The 5637-nt window shown below is 53.1% G+C and overlaps 1 long non-coding RNA gene across 1 annotated transcript; it reads right to left on the reverse strand.

Moving 5' to 3' along the window:
• Positions 1-1417: 1417 nt before the first annotated feature.
• On the reverse strand, positions 1418-4762 carry LOC117286918. The gene is made up of 3 exons (XR_004518055.1): positions 4647-4762; positions 2563-2802; positions 1418-1802 (listed from the first exon to the last, which is right to left on the reverse strand). It is a non-coding gene; the product is annotated as an uncharacterized LOC117286918 (long non-coding RNA).
• Positions 4763-5637: the final 875 nt, after the last annotated feature.

Here is a 5637-nt window from a genome sequence, read left to right on the forward strand (position 1 = left end):
AAAAAAACCCAGAATGCCCTGAGCCCAGAAACCCCTTCCCTCTGAGGCATTTCGGACTTTGAATCTGTGACTGGCAGTGCCCTGAGCACATTCTGCCCCTTGTGCGCAGGTTTCAGTCCTGGCACAGGTGCGCGGGTTCACACCCTGGAAGTTGGGTCGCCTCTCGCAGGCCTGGGCAGTTCCCCACTCTGCTGTCCTTTGGGCAGCGCCCCTCACTGATTCCCAGGGCTGTGGAGAGCAGTCCCCTAATTCCTCAGGAGATTCCTGTGCACCGCTTTACATGTGAGCCCTGAGTCTTTTGCATTCTGAACCCAAGGAGGTTTTGTTGCTGTCATCACACTTCAACAGGGCGTAAGGAGGCTGAGGGACCCTCCCAGGCCCACAGCGGGCACCTGGCACCCTGGACTCTCCCATGCCTGGTGTCACCGCTAATTCACTCCCCTCCATACTGAGGCCACACCGCCCTTAGTGGAGTCCAGGACCCTTTCTCCTCACTATCCAGGGCCCTCTACTGTTTACAGAACAACATCACACATTAGCAGGGACGCGGGGCAACTCTGGGACTTATTTAAAGGCCCACATAGCAGAAATTATTTTCCTTTTTCAGTCTTATTCTCTCCTGAAATCCAGAGGCTCTATAACCACTGGGAACACAATGGATTGGACGTAGAACCAGGACCCTGTGTTTCTGCTTTTAAACTACATGTTGAATAGATTTCCAGAATATCAACTGTGACCAGCCGGGTGTGGTGGCATTCACCTGTAATCCCAGCACTCGGGAGGCTGAGGCAGGAAGATCGCTGCTAGTTAGAGCCAGCCTGGGCTACATAGTGAGTACAAGGCCAGCCTGAACTACATAACGAGACCCTCAAAAAACAAAACAAGGGGGCTGGGGCTTTGGCTCAGTAGTTCCACTGCCTGCCTCCAAGCGAAAGGTTCCAAGTTCAACCCCCCTTACCAAAAGAAAACAAAATACAAAAACAAAAGGAATTTAGGGCTGGGTATGTAGCTCAGCGCTGTGCCTGCCTGGTATGCAGAGGCCCTGAGTTGGATTCCTGGCACCAGAAAAAAAAAGCGGGGGAAAGGAAAAGGAATATAAACCAACACACACATGAAAGCACATGTGTTTTGGGAAATCATAGCTATTTTTTATTAAAATAATATGTTTCTGTAAACACGGCATGAGTTTACTAAAATACATATTTACAGCTGTAAAATTTTTTATCCCCAGCACTGCAAAAAAATTAAAAATTTTAGTCTGAACTTCAGATTAAGAAATACACATTATGTGAACTATCTGTAGAAATAAAAACATAAACAGAAGGCTTTTGGTTTTGTTTGTTTGCTTTGTTGGCTGTGGTACTGGGGATTGAACCCTGGCCTTAGGGATTTAGCTCAGTGTGCCACCACCTGCCCTGTACCAAAAAACAAAACAAAACAAAACACGAACCCTGGCCTCATACTGAGCTACACCCCTAGCCGTTTAGTTTTTCAGAGCGTTTATTGACTGGTGCAGAATTAGGGAACCCTTTGAGAGAAGTGCTGTGGTCCCCCCAGATTCTGCACCCACTTCCGGGGCTTCCTTGACCTCTTGGGGGTTTGGCCAGACTCTGGGATGTGCTGGGAAGCATGGCTGCCCCCCCCCCGCAAGGCCCCCCCCCGCAGAAGTGGGCACAGAGGCTGGGGCGAGGGGAGCAGGAAGGGAGCATGGCCACCTGATGTGGCCCGGGCTGGAATCTTTCCACTTCACCCTGAATGAGGTCGAGGGGAACTGCAGAATCGCTGATCATCGCTTCCTGGCGCTGCAGGAAGAACGGGGGCCACTCAGAAACACAAAGGGCCCAGCTGCAGCTGACTAGCAGCAGGCACCTGGGGAGAGGACGCAGGATGGTGCAGGCTGGGGGAGGGCCTGGCCGTCCCTCCTTCCTCTGTCCACCCCTTGGTCGCTCTGCTCAGCATCCCTGACCACCAGCCGGGCTCTGGGGGGCTCTGAAGGGAAGCTGACCACAAGGCGGGCTGCTGGGCTTCCTGGGTCAGCACAGGCCCAGGCAGGTGGGGGCCGCACAGGACTTGTGTCGAGAGTTGAGGGAGAGGGTTCTCTGGAGGGAGCCACTCCGATCCGGGCATCTGGGCAGGGAGCCTGCAGGAGACCTGGGCCCGAGGCCAGTGCTGAGCTCTGGAGAGGGCCAAGCTGAGAGGCAGCAGAGACGGTGCCCTCTGAATGAAGGCTTTGCCGCAGCTTAGGCAACTACAGCAAGACCCAGAGCCGGTCGCAGAGGGCAGGCCTGTAACCCCAGCACTCCAGGGCCTCAAGTTCAAGGCCAGCCTGGGCTACAGAGCGAGACCTTGTCTCAAAAGACAACTGAGAAAGGAAAAGGGAATGAAGGCACCCAGGAAAGAGGGGTCCATGCGGGGGTGTGCGCATGGGAGCTGGCTGGCTGCCCAGAGCAAGGGGGCGGCCCCTGTGACCTTCATGCCCAATGGGATGCACAAGGTGTATTGGTCACTGGCGCTGTGTAACAAATCCCATGCACTTGGCGGCCCGGCCGACCCACATCTCACCTCACTGTGCCCGTCAGGTCTCAACTTTCTCTCAGCACAGCAGTTTGGTTCCTCGAGGATATCACAGACGTCTTGCTCTGATGCCCTCTGATTCCTGGACCCTCTGCCCGGCCATCACCTGGTAGGGCCTGGCCCACCGCAGATGCTCCTTTCTGGTTGGTGTCATATCAGCTGTCACCTGCTCTGAGTGATGTCCGGTCCTATTCACGGCGTCCCCTCATTCAGAAGGACAGGACACTCCTGAGTGTGCAGGTAGAGGTGGGAATCTTGGGGGTAAGTTTATTTTTAGTTTTAGAGGTTTCTGTTGCTTTTGTGGGGAGGGGGTTGGAAGGGGGTTTGGTACCAGGGATCAGACTTGGGATCTTGTGCTTGCCAGGTAGGCGCAGCACCACTGAGCTAAACCCCTGGCCCTAGTTTTTTTTTTTTTTTTTAGCTGGAAAACAGACCTTTATTAGTCTGGCCAGACGACACTCCCGGAGCCAAGTAGCTCCGAGATCCCTGGCCCTAGTTTTAGGGATTGTTTTGGTACCGGGAATAGAACTCAGGCCCTTGTACTTGTGAGGCAGGCAGTGCAACCACTGAGCCAAATTCCCGGCCCCCTAATTGTAGTTTTTGAGATAGGGTCTCACTGTATAGTCCAGGCTAATTTTGAACTCACTACATGGCCCAGGCTGGCCTTGCATTCACAGTGATCCTCCTGCCTCAGCCTCCCCAGTGCCGGGATTACGGGTGTGTGCCACCACACCCAGCCTTGGTCATTTAAAAATCCTGCCTCCCGTAGGTGGCAGTGAGGGTGGAGGGACTTCTTAGGGGTAGGGATTTAACCGACTTGGGGGCCTTGGCAGGGCAAGGTGGTATAGGACAAGGTCCGGAGGGGTCACTCCTTCTGAAAGTCCCTTCCCCATGCTGGAAGGAAGGACTCACAAGGATTAACCCGTGACCCTTTAGTTATCCAGGAGATAGCAGGACAAACACCTGTGCAAAACTCAGATGTTTACAGCAGCATCATTCATAATAGCCGAAACGTAGAAGCCATGCAGATGCCCATCGATAGATAAGTGGATAAAGAAAATGTGGTCTGTCCATAGAAGGGGAATATTACTCAATCATGAAAAGGAACAAAGTACACAGCTGCGATATGGAGGAACCTTGAAAATAAAGCTAAGCAGAAGCCAGGCACAAAGGCCCATATGCTGTGAGCTTTCATGTCCATGAAATGTTTAGAAGAGAGAAATCTACACAGATGGAAAGGGCATTGTTCGGCTGAGGCCACAAGTGGGTGGAGGACCGAGGGTGAGCTGGTGAGACCTGGTGCATCTCTGAGAAATGAAAATACCCTAAAGTTGGGCTCAAGGAGACAACAGCACAACTGCATGCTAATTAAAAGCCATTGAATTATGCACTGGAAGTGGGTGGATTGTATGGTATGTGAATTCCATCTCAATAAAGATTTTTTTTAAAGAAAAGATATGCTGTCTTTAGTCACCGAAACAAGAAGTCATGATGTCATTGTGTCTCACTTAATGTCACCAATAGAAGTAAAAATACTCTGTGAGGAGGAGGGGAGGCCACGGCGAGGGCCGCAGGAGCTAATTCATTCTCTATCAGAGGGGAGGAAAATCCAGACAATGTGCGTCGGAGAAATAGCCAGAGCATGATTGTTATTCAGAGATGACAAGGCAAGGAAGAGAAGGAGCTGCGAAAAATTACAAAGGAGCAGGATTAGGGGTGGAACAGGCTGAATTATTTCACTTGGAACCCCTTGGGGACCATGAGATTCTTCTTCTGTTTTCCATTAAACCACCAGCACCTATTGATTTACTCAGGAAATCCATTTTAATTTAAAATAAAAATAAAATATGACCCCCCAGTGCTGATTCATTTACTTGAGTGGTTCTCAACCCGGGGTGTGGGCACCGCCTCGAGACATTTCCGGGGTTCACACTGGGGGAGGCCAGGTATGGACAGGACAGTTACAAAGACCAGAGGACGCCCTGGGCCACAGTTAGGGGTCTGGCTTGTTTCATCATCAGAGGCCCATCTTTGGTGTCTATGGCTCCTGCTTCCCTGCATGCTGTGCTTACCTCTCTCTGCCTCAGTTTACACACGTGTAGAACGGGGGTCGGCCAGACGTGATGGTGCACATCTGTAATCCCAGCGCTCAGGAGGCTGAGGCGAGAGGATCTGCGCCTGAGCTTCATAGCAAGTTCAAGGCCATCCTGAGTCAGATCCTGTCTCGAAAACACAAAATAAAAAATGGGGTAATAGGCCGGGTGTGGTGGCTCATGCCTGTAATCCCAGCACTGGGGAGGCTGAGGCAGGAGGATTGCTATGAGTTTGAGACCAGCCTGGACTACATAGTGAGTTCCAGGTCAGTCTCAACTACATAGTGAGACTCCGTCTCAAAAAACAAAAAAATCCTACCAAAAACAAAACCAAAAAAACCAGGGGTAATACAGATGCCCTGCTGAGAAGGCCTGGGCACCTGCATGCCGAGGGGCTGTAAGAGGAGGCGCTCTGTCTCTGCTGGTCAACACTGCCCTCACACTCTGCTCTAGCAAAGAATGGCGCTTGCCCAGGCCTGTGGTCCAGGGGGTGGAAGGCTTCTCCGAGGTCCAGGCCCCGGTGGGGCAGGGAAAGAATGCCGGGAGCTGAGCTGACCCGGGAGTCCCCAAAGCGTCTGAGAGCAGCTCTGGGAAGGCCGGGACTGGCCTGCTGACCCCCGGGGAGGCTGCTCCCAAGCAGGGTGCAGCCCTGTGGCTCCCGGTCTGGTTCACCTCTTAGGCAGCTCTCGCCCCACACCCTGCAACACTGAGTTGGGAGACAGGAAGTGTCGGCCAAGGTCACACAGTGGCTGAGGGATCCCCACCAGGCTAAACCCCGGCTCCGGCTCTGGCTGGCTGCCCTCGGGGACTCGCTGGCTGGTCCTAGAAGGGACAGAGCCTTTCCTCTCAAGACTGCTGCCCAGCCCTCTCACCCATCCGGACAGGGAGAGTTCTTTGCACCCAGCCTGTGCACGTACTTTTTCCAGCCCCGGTCCGGCCGGGGAGGAGCCTCGCTGTACCCCTCTAGGTG

Source organism: Fukomys damarensis, unplaced genomic scaffold (assembly GCF_012274545.1).
Source record: "Fukomys damarensis isolate Sample0158 unplaced genomic scaffold, DMR_v1.0_HiC HiC_scaffold_19, whole genome shotgun sequence".
NCBI lineage: Eukaryota > Metazoa > Chordata > Mammalia > Rodentia > Bathyergidae > Fukomys > Fukomys damarensis.